Here is a 17,285-nt window from a genome sequence, read left to right as displayed (position 1 = left end):
AGAGTCACATGTCCTTGCCCGAATAGACAACCGTTCTTGTATAGACAGATGCACTCCACTGCGAGGCGGACTACTTGCGGTTGAGCTTCCGGGGGCTTCATGGTCGAACCAATTTCCCGCCTCAGGTCCTTCGTCCTGGACAATCATGTTGTGCAAGATTAAGCACGTATACATGATGTCGACCATACTCTCCATGAACCACGTACGAGCCGAGGATTTGATTATGTTGAAGTGCGCTTGGAGAACCCCGAACGCCCTCTCCACATCCTTGCGAGCAGCCTCCTGCTTCTCTGCAAAAAGAGTCTGCTTTGCGTTCACAGGCCTGTTGCACGTCTTCACGAAGGTTGGCCACTTCGGGTAGATGTCGTCGGCAAGATAGTACCCCATGTTATACTGCCGGTTGTTAGCGATGAATTTGATGGCCGGCGCTTTACCATCCAAAACTTCGGCGAAGAGGTCGGATTGGTGGAGCACGTTTATGTCGTTGTTCGATCCGGGGACCCCGAAGTACGCATGTCAGATCCATAGCCGGTAGTCGGCAACGGCCTCGAGTATAATGGTGGGGTGGGTGCCTTTGTGGCCGCTAGTGTACGACCCCTTCCACGCCACAGGGCAATTCTTCCATTGCAGTGCATGCAATCGACGCTGCCAAGCATCCCGGGGAATCCGTGCACTTCTTCGTGAAGGTGGAGCAGAAACTGACAATCTGTCGTGCTTGGCCTCCGAAGAAATTCGACGGTGAAGGCTGCCCGGACGCCTTTGCAGAATTGGATCAAGCACATTCTCCCAGTGCTTTCTCCAATGTAGGGGTATTCGTCGAACACATCCGCCGTTTGTCCAGTCGCAAGTTGACGGATTGCTGCAGTACATTTCTGCAGCGTCGTGTGGCTGGGACGGCCGACGGCGTCGAACCTTTCTTGGAAGAACTCTTCCCGGGCTGCCAATGTATTTGCGATGTGGATAAATAGCGATTTCCGCAAGATGAAACGTCGACAGAAGTAGGTATCTCCCCAAACCGGGTTATCGCAGAAGTAGTCGCGGACTAACCTTGCGGCGGCTTCCTCCCGGTTACCATGGATGTAAGTCCGGGAGTGTCTTTGGGGCGGCGTGGCTTCCTCCGCCTCCCGGCGTCGATCTTCTTCAAGTGATTCTTCCATTATTCGACGCATTTGTTAATATGGATCCATTAGATCGATTAACTTTGGGGGAAGAATAAAATAGTTGATTTGAGATGAAAATTGGAGTTGAAAGAGAGATGATTTGAGAAGAATAGATGTGTGTTTGAGTGTGAAATGAGGATGAAATAGAAGTATTTATAGAGTAAAAAAATATAAAAAATAGGAAAAACGGTCGAAAAACGGTAATATAACCGAATTTCAATTTTTTTTATTAAATTCGATTTTTTTAAAAAAATACTTTATTGCGTCAGCGTGACGAAACCCACTCGCGGGGCGACGAGTGGGCGTCACGCATGGCGCCGGAGAGCGCCACGTTGCGCGCTCATGGCGAGACGTCTCGCAGGCCGTCTCGGCGGGCTGGGGACGCGACGAGACGCTGCAACGCGTCCCGCGCGCGTCTCGTCACGGAGGAACGGGCTTCGAGCCACCCGCGTAACGCATTGCGAGTGGCCATAATCGGGATCCTAAAACGACGCCGCATTCTTATATTTTGATGTTTCTTTTTCTTTACTATAGTGTTGTTTTTAAATATATAAAAAAAACTAAACTAAACTAAACGTAATTTGAGATTACAAAATTAGTAATTAAATTTGCCAAACAATAGAAGTCAACTAATGTATTTTTAAAAACCCTTTGCAATTTTTTTATTTATATAGCAAAATATCAGTCCTAAGATTAAATTTGGTGATAGTACTTTGGAGAATAATTAAATTTATCAAACAATACAAGTCCATATGTTAGAATAGTGCAATTTTAAAAATCTATTGCAATTATTTTTTATTTATATAGTAAAATATTAGTCCTAAGATTTGGAGAGTAATTAAAGTTTGTCAAGAAATAGAAGTCCATATCGGTTCCCTTAATACTCTAATATAATCGGTCATAATTCCATAATTTTTAATCTCAAATTATAGTTTAGTTTAGTTTTTTGGTATATTTAAAAAAATACTCCATCCGTTCTATAGTAGTAGTGGAGAAAAAGTAGAGAGAGGGAAAAGAAATGGGTTGCCTTTTACTAAAAAAGAGAAATGACTCTACTACTATGAAACGTACCAAAATGGTAAAATCACTACAAAAAAATGCTAGTTACCGACGGAATTACCTACGGAAGGAGATTCCCTCGGTGATTACCGAGGGAATACCGAGGGAATACGCCGTCGGTAATATTTTGCCATTTGTTTAACTCTTATATTTTGTTTTATTTTATTTTATTTTTAAACCGAATGAATAAGGTTATCAATTATTTTTCTTTTTTTACCGACAGAAAGCGATCCGTCGGTAATCTTATGTATTTACCATGGTGATGTGTTTTCACCGCATAGCAGGGGATGCACCCCGTATTTTCACACCTTTTAAATGTTTTCACTATGTTCTTTATTAATTGACACCGTTTGACTTTAGTGCATCCACAACCGTGCTCTTGCCAATGAGCACGGTTGTGGGCCTGGCCCCACTTTTTCTGCCTGCTCTTAGGCAAGAGCACAACACCTACAGCCGTGCTCTTCCGCAAGGACGAGCACAAGGATCCCACCATTCTATTATTCAATTTAAATAAAACATTTCCATAATATTATAATTCATTAAAAAAACCAAAATAATATTACAAATTACAAATAAAATAAAAATTACATAATTAAAATCCTAAAAAATAAAAATGACATAATTAAACTCCTACAAATTAAAAATTACATAATTAAACTCCTAAAAATAAAAAATTACATAATTAAAGGCTAAAAATACCCCCGTGGAAGATTATTCATCCGACGGCACTACCCTCAATTGTTTTTGGAGACCCAATATCATGGCCTCATGCGATCGAAGTTGCGCGGGGATCATAGTTGACCTATCGGCCATATTGAGTTGGGCCAAAATTGCCCACAACGAGTTGGTGGGGGTGGAGGTGGCGCATAGGGAACGGGAGCGGGTTCGGGAGCATCGCCGGATGGAGTCGCGGCGCGACGGCGGTTGGCCGCCGCCTTCTTCCTTCCTTGCGGTCGGCGTTGGGAACCGCTCGGGTCGGCGTCGGGGCTACCCAAGTTAGCTCCGGCAAGTTGGCTAGCCACATCTTCGGAGCCGGCGGCGGATAGGAATACCGACCTTGACCGTTTGGAGGAGCCTCTAGAGGAGGATGTTACGTCTCCCCTATACTTCGGATGTGACCGCGTCTCCTGCCAAATGTTGAGGTACTTGAACGGCTTGTAGTTCATGGATTGGTAGGTCGACAAGGCGGAACTGATGATGTCGACCTCGCTCCGGCCACTCCCCGCCGACCGCTCTTCCTGGAGGTAATACCCCTGGAACTTTTGGATTTCTTCGTTGGCTCTGTATATGGCATTGCGCACAATACTTTCGTTGCGCTCGATTGTTCCCCGCCGGCCGGTTTTCATTGTACCGGAGACAAATGCGCCACCAATAATGATCGCCGGATTGGTTTGTGCCAACCTCCGGATCTTCGGAGATTGACAAGAACGCCTTGAACAATTGCTCCATCTTCGCCGGAGTGTACGGTGTGCAAACACCGCGAGTAGGAGGAGTCGGAGTTTGGGATGGGCCGCTCGACCTCGCTCTAGGCTCGGGTGTCCACCCGTATAGCCCTTCAGGGGCATCTTGGTCGTCGATCGGGTAAGGCCGGTAGCCACCCGGAACTCCCAAACTTTGGGTTTTAGGAGGGGTCGAATATTCCGTTTCCGGACTAGGAAACGGTTGTGAACCGAACCAATCGGAGTTCCAACCGTGGGAGCCCGGGGGTGATCGCCGTGGCCGGACATTGTTATGTTGTAGGAGTGGAAGAAAGATTGAGAATGGAAATGAGAGAATGTAGATGAGAATGGAAATGAGAGAATGTAGATGAGAATTATGTAGTGTGGTGTGAATTTTTAGGTGTGAAAGTGGGGGTATTTATAGATGAAAAAGTGTATTTTTGGGGGGGGGGAAATGAAAAAAAAATAAAAATGGGTAGAAAACGGATATAATTTTTTGGGAAGTGGGAAAATATTTTTTTTAATTGGTTTTTTAATTAAAAACCGATTTAAAAAAAATCAAATTGCCAACGGCTATGTCGTTGGCCAATCAGCGCCTGCCACATCACCTGCTCGCTGGCACGGACGTGCTCGATGCATCGAGCAGTGCCGTGTCAGCGGCGCGAGCGCAGCGGCAGATGAGGTCTCCGTGCCGCTGGCACGGACGGACGGACGCCGCCCTGCTCGCCATTGTGGATGCTCTTACACAAGTTTTAAAAAATATAGTGAAGAATGAGTGGAAAAAAGTTAGTGGAATATGAGTCTTAATTTTATATATTAATTTTATAATAAAAATGTGTGTAATGAGTTAGCGGAATATGAGGTCTATTACCAAAAGTAATACTCCCCCATCCCAAGAAAGATGACCCCTTCCTTGGGCGGCATAATAATTTATGCAAATTGATTTTGTGTGTTAAGTGGAGAGAGTGTAGTAAGAGAGAAGGAATAAAATAGAGATAACGATGCTTCGATTTTTAGTAATGAGTCATCTTGATCATGACAAATTGAAAAGGAAAGTAAGTCATCTTTGATGGGATGGGGCGAGTACTATAAAGTAAAAGTGTCAATTAATTAGAGACACACTAAAAAGGAAATTGGTGCCGGTTAATTAAGGACGGGGGGAGTAGTATTATTTAAGAATCATACTCCCTCCATCCCACAAAAACAAGTTTAAATTTTCTTTTTCATCCATCCTATAGGTTAATCTCAATCTTAACCTATTTTACTTTTGGCAAGTCTTTTATATCTTATAAGGTGAATCTCAATCTTCATTAACAACACTTCAATCTATTTTTCTTTTTTAAATCTTTTTATTTTACAATTTTCGCATTAAAACTTGTATGGTCTCCAAAATTTCTATTTTTATGTGACATGAAAGACTGAGAGAGTATTATTTTTTGTGTTCCTTTGAAGCATGTTTGTGTTTCTCACATAAATCCTGGATCCGCACATCAAAAGAGATAAGGATAAGACTACGATTTTACTAGTACCAAAACTGAATTTTGTATATACACAAAAAAGAAGGTTCGTTGAATCCGCTTTCGAATAAAAGATGCCTTTTGTTATTTTGGGACGTCCACTTGTAAAAGATATATTTATTTTTCTTTATTTTCAATAAATGAATCTTTCACACTCTACTAACTCATTACACTCACATTTTAGTATAAAATTAATATTAATATTATATAAAAATTAGACTCACGTTCTACTGGAATATCTTTTTCATTCTTTATAAAGTTAAACTATTTCTTAAAACCAACATCTAGTCAAAATATATAATTTATTAAAGGGGGAGTATTATGATTTTGCAGTTGGTTTCTGGATTACAAGAGATAACAGAACCGGGAGTAATACAACCCAAAAGAAAGGAAAATGAGGAACTGAACTTAAAAATTACAACGTAGAATCGAAACTACTAAACCAGTATGATTAGCCGAGTCGAGGAGGCCTCTTCCCGCAAGACGAGATACGCCCCGGTAGTGCTCTTCGGTTTGGCGTGTCGTCCCCAAAGGTAAAACGGCTACGTCTCTATTGATGCAGCACCGCAATCAGTAGAGCTCCGGCGAACGGGATGGAGGAGAGAGCAGAGCTTCGACAGAAAACAATGCAGAGAGAGGGAGAGAGCTTATGATGCAAAATGCTTGTATGTGTGTACTAATGCAGTGGTATGGCTAGCCTATTTATAGGCCAAGCCACCATGCAGGGTCAACCAGCCATTGAAGGCTCATCATGGCAATTCGTAACCGACGTCGGTTACAGGCGTGTGGCTGGAGTGTGCCACCCGTGTGTGGAGCATGTGGATTTCTCACGTGGCAGCCGTGACTGTGCCTCGCTTGACGACGTGTCAAGCCACTTGGATTGCTGACTCGGCGGTGGTCCAAAAAGAATAGTTTGGGCCAAGCCCCAAGCCCAAAGACCACCCAAAGACCAATTGCCAAGATCCAAGTCCAAGTCCAAGTCCAAGTCCAAGATCAAGATCGGGATCGGGATCGGGCCCGGGCCGCGGCCCACGGCCCGCGAGCGCGAGCGCGTGCACGGGCACGGGCACGGGCTCGGGCTCGGGCGGGCGGGCGGGCGGCGGCGGCGGCGCGCGCGTGTGGGCTCTTTCACCCATCTTGGTCCACTATAATTATTAAGTAACATAAAGTCACTTAATTTATACACATTAAAAGATGTGTTAATCCTCCAATGTGGGATAATTAACACTAGTTAATTATTCCCTAAGCTCCAACTCCAAGCTTTAATTAAAAGCTAATTATGCCCAACTTAATCCACTATTTCTCACTCACCGGAAATCGGATTTGAGAAAGTGAATATACTACATTTATCTACGTAAAATGTAGATCGACGCTATGTCATTTAATTTCACAAAATTAAATGTCTCGTCACATTTATTATTTGGTCAAAATCCATTGACCGGGCATATTTAATCCATGATTTTTACAATCCCCCACATGAGTGGAAATAGCCAAATGCATATGCATGCAGACACAAGCTCAACCCTCGCGAGGTATATAAGCATAAGGATAGGTAGTTGTTGACTTTGAACCCTCCATAGTCGACACCATCGGATACACAGGCGGCTTAGTAGCGCGATGCTTTGAACTAATCCCCCACGGCGTGCACCGAGACAATGGTGTTAACGCTTAAACACCTCAACCTCATCCGTTCTCACGTTTTGTGTCCATTGCGGTCTTGGACACCACTTTGGATTCATAAGTGTGTTTTTTATGAAGCGACCACACTTCGCACTTACATAGGTGATTCTTAGTCAAGTACCTTGCCATACTTGGTCTCTTTGAGAATTCCATCTCTTTGAGATCCTTAAGAACCATTAAAAGTCATAGACTTAGCCTTTACCACTAGGCAAGCTCTCCAACACTCTATTGCTCTCTAGGGAATAGATATAGTTTGAGTGTTTTTCCAATAACTCTCATAGCTTAGTTGTCCCTTTGAACCAAGTTCTTGGGATCTCCAGTCATCATGGTTGGGTTACCACTATGACAATTCTTTAGTTTGTGGATTTCAAACCCATTCCCTCTAGTAACTTATTCATTTGATCATGGTTTAACCCTTTGGTTAGCGGATCCGCTAGATTATCTATTGACTTCACATAGTCAATTGTAATCACCCCTGTTGTGATCAAATGTCTCACGGTGTTATGTCGTCGACGTATATGTCGAGACTTACCGTTATAGAAATCATTGTTTGCCCTTCCAATAGCCGCTTGGCTATCGCAGTGGATCAGCACTGGTGGCACTGGCTTAGACCAACATGGAATGTCTTCAAGGAAGTTCTTAAGCCACTCGGCTTCCTCACCAGCCTTATCCAAGGCAATGAACTCCGATTCCATTGTTGATCGGGCTATACAGGTCTGTTTTGTGGATTTCCACGATACAGCACCACCCCCAATAGTAAAGACATATCCACTTGTTGAAAGTGAGTCTCTATTATCGGATATCCAATTGGCATCGCAGTACCCTTAAAGTACCGGGGGGTATCTCGAGAAGTGTAGCCCAAGATTTTGAATATGTTTTAAATATCTGAAAAACCCTCACAAGAGCTCTCCAATGCTCTTTGCTTGGATTGCTCGTGTAACGACTCAACTTGTTCACAGCACAAGCAATGTCAGGTCGAGTGCAATTAGTCAAGTACATAATGCACCCGATGACCCGTGCATACTCTTCTTGTGCAACGGGCTTGCCTTTGTTTTTGCTCAAGTGAACGTCGAGTTCAATTGGAGTCTTAACCGGCGCGTCATCATAGGCTTTGAATTTATTCAATATCTTCTCAACATAATGTGATTGTGTTAAGATGATTCCATCATTCGTTCTTAGAATTTTCATTCCAAGAATTACATCGGCTATACCCATGTCTTTCATGTCAAAGTTTCTCTTTAACATGGCCTTTGTATCGTTAATTACTTGAGTGTTGCTACCCAAGATTAACATATCATCAACGTAGAGACACACTATAACATGACCGTTATTAGTGCTCTTGATGTAGACACATTTGTCGCACTCGTTGATTTTAAACCCATTTGATAACATCACATTATCAAACTTCAAGTGACATTGCAATGGCGCTTGTTTCAATCCATATAGGGACTTTACGAGCTTGCATACCTTTTTCTCTTGTCCAGGTACTACAAACCCTTCGGGTTGTTCCATATAGATTTCGTCTTCTAATTCACCATTCAGAAACGCGGTCTTTACATCCATTTGATGAATCTCAAGATTGTGCAATGCAGCAATAGCGAGAAGCACCCGGATATATGTAATCCTTGTTACAGGTGAATAGGTATCGAAGAAGTCATGTCCTTCCTTTTGTTTAAAACCCTTTACTACTAATCGGGCTTTATACTTATCAACTGTTCCATCGGCCTTAAACTTTCTTTTAAGAACCCATTTGCATCCTAAAGGTTTAGCACCTTCGGGCAAATCAACCAACACCCATGTGTGGTTTAACAAAATTGAATCAATTTCACTTTGAACAGCTTCTCTCCAATGCAGCCCGTCTGGGCCAGCAAAGGCTACTTTTATCGATGTTGGTTCTTCATCCAACATGAAAGCAATGTAGTCAGGACCAAAAGTTTTTGGTGTTTTGACTCTATTACCACGTCTTAGTACTGTATCTTTTGGATCGGGCCTTGCACGCTTGCGCGATTTAGGTTCCGCATCCGCTGATTTAGAACTAGTGGCTTCTTCTTCCACTGGTTTAGAACTAGTGGCTTCTTCAATTCTTGTCTCAGAATTGGTTGAGACCTTTTCCTTGTCTTTGCAAGGAAATGTATTTTCAAGAAATACAGCATTCCTCGACTCAATTGTTGTTCCTACTGTGATAGTCGATATTTCAGACTTGTGAACAACAAATCGATATGCACTACTGTTAAGTGCATATCCAATGAAGATGCAATCAACCGTCTTAGGTCCGATTGTAACTTCTTTGGGCGGAGGAACCATCACCTTTGCCAAACACCCCCACACTTTAAGGTATTTGTAGGATGGCTTCCTTCCCTTCCACAACTCATAAGGAGTGACATCTTTTCCTTTGAGAGGGATCTTATTCAAGATATAGTTGGCTGTCAAAACAGCTTCCCCCCACATGTTATGTGGTAATCCTGAAGTTAGAAGCAGTGCATTCATCATCTCTTTTAGAGTTCGATTTTTGCGTTCTGCAACACCATTAGATTGTGGTGAATATGGTGCAGTCGTTTGATGGATTATACCACTTTCGTTGCATAATTCCTCAAACGGGGCTACATATTCGCCTCCTCTATCACTTCGAATCGATTTGATTTTACAACCAAGTTGATTCTCAACTTCGTTCTTATAATTTTTGAACGCTTCTATTGCTTCATCTTTGATTCTTAAAAGATAAATGTAGCAATACCTTGTGCAATCATCTATGAAAGTGATAAAGTACTTTTTACCACCTCTAGTTTGCACCATCTTTAAATCACATACGTCCGTGTGAATTAATTCAAGGGGTTTTGTGCTTCGTTCAACCGAATGAAACGGCAACTTAGTCATTTTTGCTTCAAGACAAATTTCACATTTATCTTGGATATCCAATTCATTAGCCTTTAGTAAATCTAAATTTACTAATCTTTTAATGGCTTTTGAATTTACATGTCCCAATCTACAATGCCACAAATTTGAAGACTCGGTCAAATAAGAGGAAGTAGATGCTTTATTATTATTAGCCAATGGCTTTGGAACAGGCAGTGTTGCTACACTAAGCTTGAAAAGTCCGTCGGTTACATAACCTTTTCCGAGGGACTTCCCAAACTTATACAATGCAAACCTATCGGATTCAAATACAAGTTTAAAACCCTTATTCACTAGTATTGATCCTGAAACTAGGTTCTTCCGGATGTCCGGAACGTGCAGCGCATCCTTCAAGGTGATTGAGACGCCAGACGTCATCTTGAGGATTACATCACCAACTCCGAGGATTTCAGACGAGGCTTGATTCCCCATGTTTATCTTTCTCCCTTCAACGTTGTTGTAGGTGGAGAACATACTCCTATCTGCGCAAACATGTGCAGTAGCGCCGGTATCAATATACCAGCCACCCTTGTTGTTAACAAGGTTGACCTCTTCAGTGACCACAGCAATGAGGTCGTTCTCATCCCAGTCTTTGAACTCCTTCTCAACGACGTGGGCAGCCGGCTTCTTCTTCTTGCTGTGGCAGTCTTTAGCAAAGTGGCCTGGTTTGCCACACTTGTAGCAGTCGCCTTCAAACTTCTTTGAAGGCTGCTTTCCCTTCCCTTTGTCGTTTGGACGGTTTGGGCGAGGGCGTTTGTTGGAGGGACCGTCCCGCTCTAACAGGTTGGCTTTGGCTTCATTTGGGGTGAAGCCCTTAGCCTTTTGATCACTTTTGCGCACGTCGGCCTCAATGCGCAACTTCACGATCGAGTCTTCAAGGGTCATCTGCTTTCGCTTGTGCTTGAGATAACTCTTGAAGTCCTTCCAACTTGGAGGGAGCTTGTCAATGATCGTGCACCTTAGGAACTTATCGGGCAAGGTCATCCCTTCAGCCACTAAGGAGTGGATGATCATTTGGAGCTCTTGGACTTGCTCCATGATGGGTCGAGAGTCGACCATTTTGTAGTTCATAAACTTGGATGCTACGACCTGTTCAGTCCCTGCAGCATTATCTATGCTATATTTCTTTTCTAGGCTTTCCCACATTTGTTTAGATGTGGTTACATTGGAGTATACATTGTACAAACTATCATCTAATGCACTTTGAATGAAATTTTTACAAAGATAATCTCCTTTCCTCCAAGCTTCATAGTCTGCCATGACTTCGAGCCTAGTCTCTTGGTCGCTTGGCGCGGGCGGCTCGTTCTCCGTGAGGAAGTTGGCGACGCCCAATGTTGTCAAGTAGAACAACATCTTTTGATACCACCTCTTGAAGTCTGATCCTCCAAACTTGGGTGGTTTCTCGGCAGGTGGCATCATTCTTGGTGCCAAAGGTGCCGCAGTTGGTCCTTGGAAGGAACCAATTCCGTTGCCCCCGAAGGAGCCAACAACTTGGTTGGGCATAGAGCCCCCCATGTCCGTCTTGGGCATAGTGCCCCCCACATTCGTGTTGATCCCGGAAGATCCAACACCAGTATTGAGCCCGAAGGCACCAACACTCGATCCATTAAAGGATCCGAAGGAACCACTAAACGTGGAACCAACCGAACCACCAAAGGTGGAACCAGTAGACGCCCCGAAGGGGTTGTCCCAAACCCAAGGGACAGTGGATGATGCGGCTGGGAAGCCGGGGGTTGGCATCATCGAGGGAATCGATGAAGTGTTGACCGGTCCAGTGGTCGCCATGGTGGAGGGAATGGCGGCAGTGGTGGTGGCATCAGCGTTGTTGGATTCAGTCGACATCTCCAGCAAAGGTTTTAATTGTTTTGAAAGTTTTAGTTCAGTTTAGGAGGTCCAAATCCCTTCAAAGGCAAGTTATCTCGTCTTGCGATTGTTGGTTTCTGGATTACAAGAGATAACAGAACCGGGCGTAATACAACCCAAAAGAAAGGAAAATGAGGAACTGAACTTAAAAATTACAACGTAGAATCGAAACTACTAAACCAGTATGATTAGCCGAGTCGAGGAGGCCTCTTCCCGCAAGACGAGATACGCCCCGGTAGTGCTCTTCGGTTTGGCGTGTCGTCCCCAAAGGTAAAAAGGCTACGTCTCTATTGATGCAGCACCGCAATTAGTAGAGCTCCGGCGAACGGGATGGAGGAGAGAGCAGAGCTTCGACAGAAAACAATGCAGAGAGAGAGAGCAGAGCTTCGACGTGTCAAGCCTCGCTTGACGACGTGTCAAGCCACTTGGATTGCTGACTCGGCGGTGGTCCAAAAAGAATAGTTTGGGCCAAGCCCCAAGCCCAAAGACCACCCAAAGACCAAGTCCAAGTCCAAGTCCAAGTCCAAGTCCAAGTCCAAGTCCAAGATCGGGATCGGGATCGGGATCGGGCCCGCCGCCCGCGAGCTCGAGCACGGGCTCGGGCTCGGGCGGGCAGGCGGCGGCGGCGGCGCGCGTGTGGGCTCTTTCACCCATCTTGGTCCACTATAATTATTAAGTAACATAAAGTCACTTAATTTATACACATTAAAAGATGTGTTAATCCTCCAATGTGGGATAATTAATACTAGTTAATTATTCCCTAAGCTCCAACTCCAAGCTTTAATTAAAAGCTAATTATGCCCAACTTTAATCCACTATTTCTCACTCACCGGAAATCGGATTTGAGAAAGTGAATATACTACATTTATCTACGTAAAATGTAGATCGACGCTATGTCATTTAATTTCACAAAATTAAATGTCTCGTCACATTTATTATTTGGTCAAAATCCATTGACCGGGCATATTTAATCCATGATTTTTACATTTGCACAATTATAGGCTTTCTACCTCCGTTGATAATAGTGGCATATTCATGAATTTCTACTTGGAGTGAGATAAATAATTACAACAATTTTTTTATTTTCAGATAATGTTATGAGTTTTGCAATACCATTGGAGATGATCTTAGTGTATCTACTATCACTTTGTATGATAATATTGTTTTTCATTATGATGCTATTATAGTATAATTTGTGATTCTTTCAATTCAATTAATTAATTCACATCTTAACTTAGTCTAAAGATAAGGACATGCATAGCACGGAGTTCATATTAGTGCCTTCTGACATTAAAAAATCACATTTATTTTGGAAAAACATTAATGGGGCCCTTTCCGGTCATGATATTGCGTTCCAAATCTAATAGTAGAAATCTCATTTATTTTTTGGGAAAAACATTAGTTTGGCCCTTTCCGGTCATGATATTGAGGCCCAAATCTAATAGTATTGTTTTTTTTTTGGATTAAGTGTATGCATGCATGAACATTTTCAATCCCGTAGACATTGTTGGTAAAATTGGTTTAGAGATTTTTAAAAAATTTAATCAATTTAGTGCTCTCTTCCGTCCGCCAATTATAGTCATATTTTGAGTCGGCACTAGTTTTAATAAATTGTTTAACTTTATGAAGAAAAGTGGAAAAATGAGTTAGTGGAATTTAGAGATCACTTCGATATAGTATTGATATTTTAATATAACGTGAGTGCAATGATTTAGGTTAATGGTGGGTTTACTTACCTAAGATGGAAAAAATTAAATTGGACTTTAAATCGCGAAAATTCCAAATGGTAAAATAAAATAATTTTTCACGGAGTAGTAATCCCTCCGTCATTGATAAATTTGTCACTTATTTCTATTTTTGCTAGTCCCCAAAAGTTTGTCACCTTTCACTTTTACTATTTTTGGTACTGGACCTTACATTCCACTAACTTATTCCTACTCACGTTTTATTATAAAATTAATATATAAAAGTAGGATCCACATTCCACTAACTTTTTCAATCCACTTTCTATTACATCTCTTAAAATCCGTGTCAGGTCAAATGGTGACTAATTATTGGGGGCGGAGGGGTACTTGTTTTGAGATTGATTAAATAGCAGCTAATTTGGTGGTTATATATTTATTTTCATAAATTTATGAACCTGAAACGTAGATAATTATAGCATTTTTCTCCAAACAAATTTCTGGGAAATAAAAAAAATGATATGCTAAAGTTGTGTGATCAAGGCTCGATAATTATTCTAGATTAAAAAATAAATTATTTTAACATACTTATTTATTACTATAAAACAAAAATAACAAAAACAATAAACAATGACCAAAAGTAATATAGATAGAGTTTTCTAGATCATATAATGAAAACATTATAACATATGCACTTATTATACTATACGTTTATATTCTATATTTGTCGACTCACAGTTTGGTGGGAATTGCTTTGAGAGGTATTGCTTTTTCAAGAGTAATTCCGAAATTCTCATTCATGTCCATTTCTTCGGGCTTAAGATTTTCCAGTTGTAAAAATCATGGATTAAATATGTCCGGTCAATGGATTTTGACCAAATAATAAATGTGACGAAACATTTAATTTTGTGAAATTAAATGACATAGCGTCGATCTACATTTTACGTAGATAAATGTAGTATATTCACTTTCTCAAATCCGATTTCTGGTGAGTGAGAAATAGTGGATTAAAGTTGGGCATAATTAGCTTTTAATTAAAGCTTGGAGTTGGAGCTTAGGGAATAATTAACTAGTGTTAATTATCCCACATTGGAGGATTAACACATCTTTTAATGTGCTTAAATTAAGTGCCTTTATGTTACTTAATAATTATAGTGGACCAAGATGGGTGAAAGAGCCCACACGCGCGCGCCGCCGCCCGCCCGCCCGAGCCCGTGCCCGCGCTCGCGGGCCGCGGGCCCGATCTCGGACTTGGATCTTGGCAATTACCCAAACTAATCTTTTTAGACCATCGCCGAGTCAGCAGTCCAAGTGGCTTGACACGTCGTCAAGCGAGGCACAGTCACGACTGCCACATAAGAAATCCACATGCGAAAGGCACACTCCTGCCACACGCTCGTAACCGCCGGCGGTTACGAATCTGACATGATGAGCCTTCATGGCTTGGTTGACCCTGCATGGTGGCTTGGCCTATAAAAAGGCTAGCCATTCCACTGCATTAATATAACATTATTCACAAGCATTCTCAGCATCATAAGCTCTCTCCCTCTCTGCATTGTTTTTCTGTCGAAAGCTCTGCCCTCTCCTCCATCTCGTTCGCCGGAGCTCTGCTGATTGCGGTGCTGCATCAAAAGAGACGTAGCCGTTTTACCTTTGGGGACGACACGCCAAACCGAGAGCACTACCGGGGCGTATTTCGTCTTGCGGGAAGAGGCCTCCTCGACTCGGCTATCATACCATACTGGTTTAGTTGCTTCATTTTTAAGTTGTAATTTCAGTTCAGTTCTTCCTTCTGTATTCCTTCTTTTGGGTTGTATTACGCCCGGATTTGCTATCTTGTAATCCAGAAACCAACACCAGTTTCCACTCATAATTTCCCACAAATGTTACCAACATCTGATGCACCATCCGATCCGCCAACGACAATCCGAGGCACATTCTTCTTCCTGAGCCAAATGGAATCAGCTCAAAATCTATGCCCTTCAAATCTACATTGTCATTCTCGTTCAAGAATCTCTCCGGCAAGAACTCATCTGGATTCTTCCAGATTTTGGACTCGCCCACACATTGACGAAAATCTTGGTACGATGTAGCGATTAATTTCCACATCGCAATTGGCTTTGTGGGGTACTAGGAAAGGGGCTGCGGGGTGTAGCCTGAAGTTTTCTTTCACCACTGCTTGCAGACATGGCAGCGATGTGTTGTCTGATTCTTCAATTTGATGCTTCCCACTTGAAGCTCCTGAGCTTGACCATTTTTTGAGGATTGTGTATTAGTTTCGTCATTGCCCCTTCCATATAGTTAGAGATGATTACGCCAAACAAATTATTCTCAAACAAAAGGGATCAAAAAATTTGAAGAAACCTTAATAGTATATTCGTACCAGAAGGAGATGTCTTATGTCGTCTCGGGTAAGTTGAGCTTCATCCCTTTGGTTGATCTCAAGAAGCACTTCCACCAAATCAGGTTTCTCTCCTCTCCATCTCAGTTTCTCGTCAATTATCTCATCCAATTTGGCAAACAGCCTTCCAACATTAAGCTCCGTTTCCTTGTAAATCCCCTGCGGAAAATAATCGGCTAAATTGGGGCTGGAGACGGATTTTACGACTCTCGAGATAACCTCCTTCATCTGCTGCGACGATTCCAAATCGAACCGCGCGAACTCCGCCGACTTCAGATTCAGCGCCGTCGTGAAAGAGGCATCTCCTACGTCCACGGCAGTGCCGGGATCGCAGTGCTCCGCCACGTAATCGCGCAGCTTCTCTCTCCTCAAACCCTCACTGGCGTCCAGCCGTGGAGCCGAAAACATCTGCTCTCTGCATATCTTCCTCAGCTTCCGCCACTGGTTTCCGACGGGCACGGAGAACTCGTCGTGGTGGAGGGCTTTCGACGCCAACGGGATGGTTCGGTTGGAGAAGGAGGAGTCAAGTTTTTGAAGCACGAGTTTGGCGGTTTCTGCTGAGGAGATTACTACGGTTGTAATGCTGCCTAGCTTTAGCGATATCACGGGCCCGTATTTGTGGATAATTTGGCGAGGGAGCGGTGGGGTGTGGCCCCGAGATGGAGGATGTTGCCGATGATTGGGAGACCGTACGGGGCCGGGGGATGTTTCGATAATTTTCGGGCCCGGGAAATCAGTATGCATATCCATGCAATGGATGCTAGGATGATCGAAGATGTTAAAAAATCCATGACTAAATTGAAGTTTGATCTTTAGTTAAAAAATCTGATGAGTATTAATGTAGTAAAATTTGTATATACTCCATAATCCATATAAATAATTGATCTTGCATATTAATTTGACTCATATCCTCATTTATTTGGATTTGTGGTTCACATTTCACGTCTTTGCATTTTGCAATAATATCTGTAGGGCTGCTTCACTTATGTTATTTACTATTATTACATTTAAAATTATTTATTTTTGTCAGTGTTTTGATCGAGGAAATAGTAATACAATTCTATATACTAGTATTAGGGGATATGAATGAATTTAGTTAGCTGTTTTTTATTTATGTTATATGGGCCATGCAATTCTAACTTGTAGTGGCCTGGTCCCTTCCCAATATGGGCTATGCAAATTAAGTGGGATTTAAATTTTTGCACAATTTTAAAATTTCTAGCTCTTTATGACTGGAGTATTCAGGAATTTAGACTTGAAAGTACAATAAATAATTACAATAATTTTTAGTTTAAAAATTCAATAATTTTTCTCATTTTTTTTTATTTTTCAATCAAAAATTATGTTTCTCTTTTCATTTTTAACTTACTCTTTAGAAAAAAAAATATGTCTACTTTTTCTAGAAATTCTATTATATATAAATTGAATTACTTTTAATTTTATTATTTGGATGAGGACAGATAATTTAATTCAACTTTGACAGGGTGTATTATTTTTACTAAAAAAACATTTTTTACTTATTTAACCAAACTTACGTTATTTTAAAATTTCATTTGTTTACGTAAAATAAAAAAAAACAATAAATAATATTT

General features: G+C 41.9%; 1 pseudogene; it reads right to left on the bottom strand.

Moving 5' to 3' along the window:
* Positions 1–14,024: 14,024 nt before the first annotated feature.
* Positions 14,025–16,484, bottom strand: LOC121804736 (annotated as a pseudogene).
* Between the last annotated feature and the right edge of the window lie 801 nt (positions 16,485–17,285).

The sequence above is a fragment of the Salvia splendens genome, chromosome 1, assembly GCF_004379255.2.
Source record: "Salvia splendens isolate huo1 chromosome 1, SspV2, whole genome shotgun sequence".
Lineage (NCBI taxonomy): Eukaryota > Viridiplantae > Streptophyta > Magnoliopsida > Lamiales > Lamiaceae > Salvia > Salvia splendens.
Note: the sequence above shows the minus strand (reverse complement) of the source record. Positions and strands in the feature narration are given on the sequence as shown.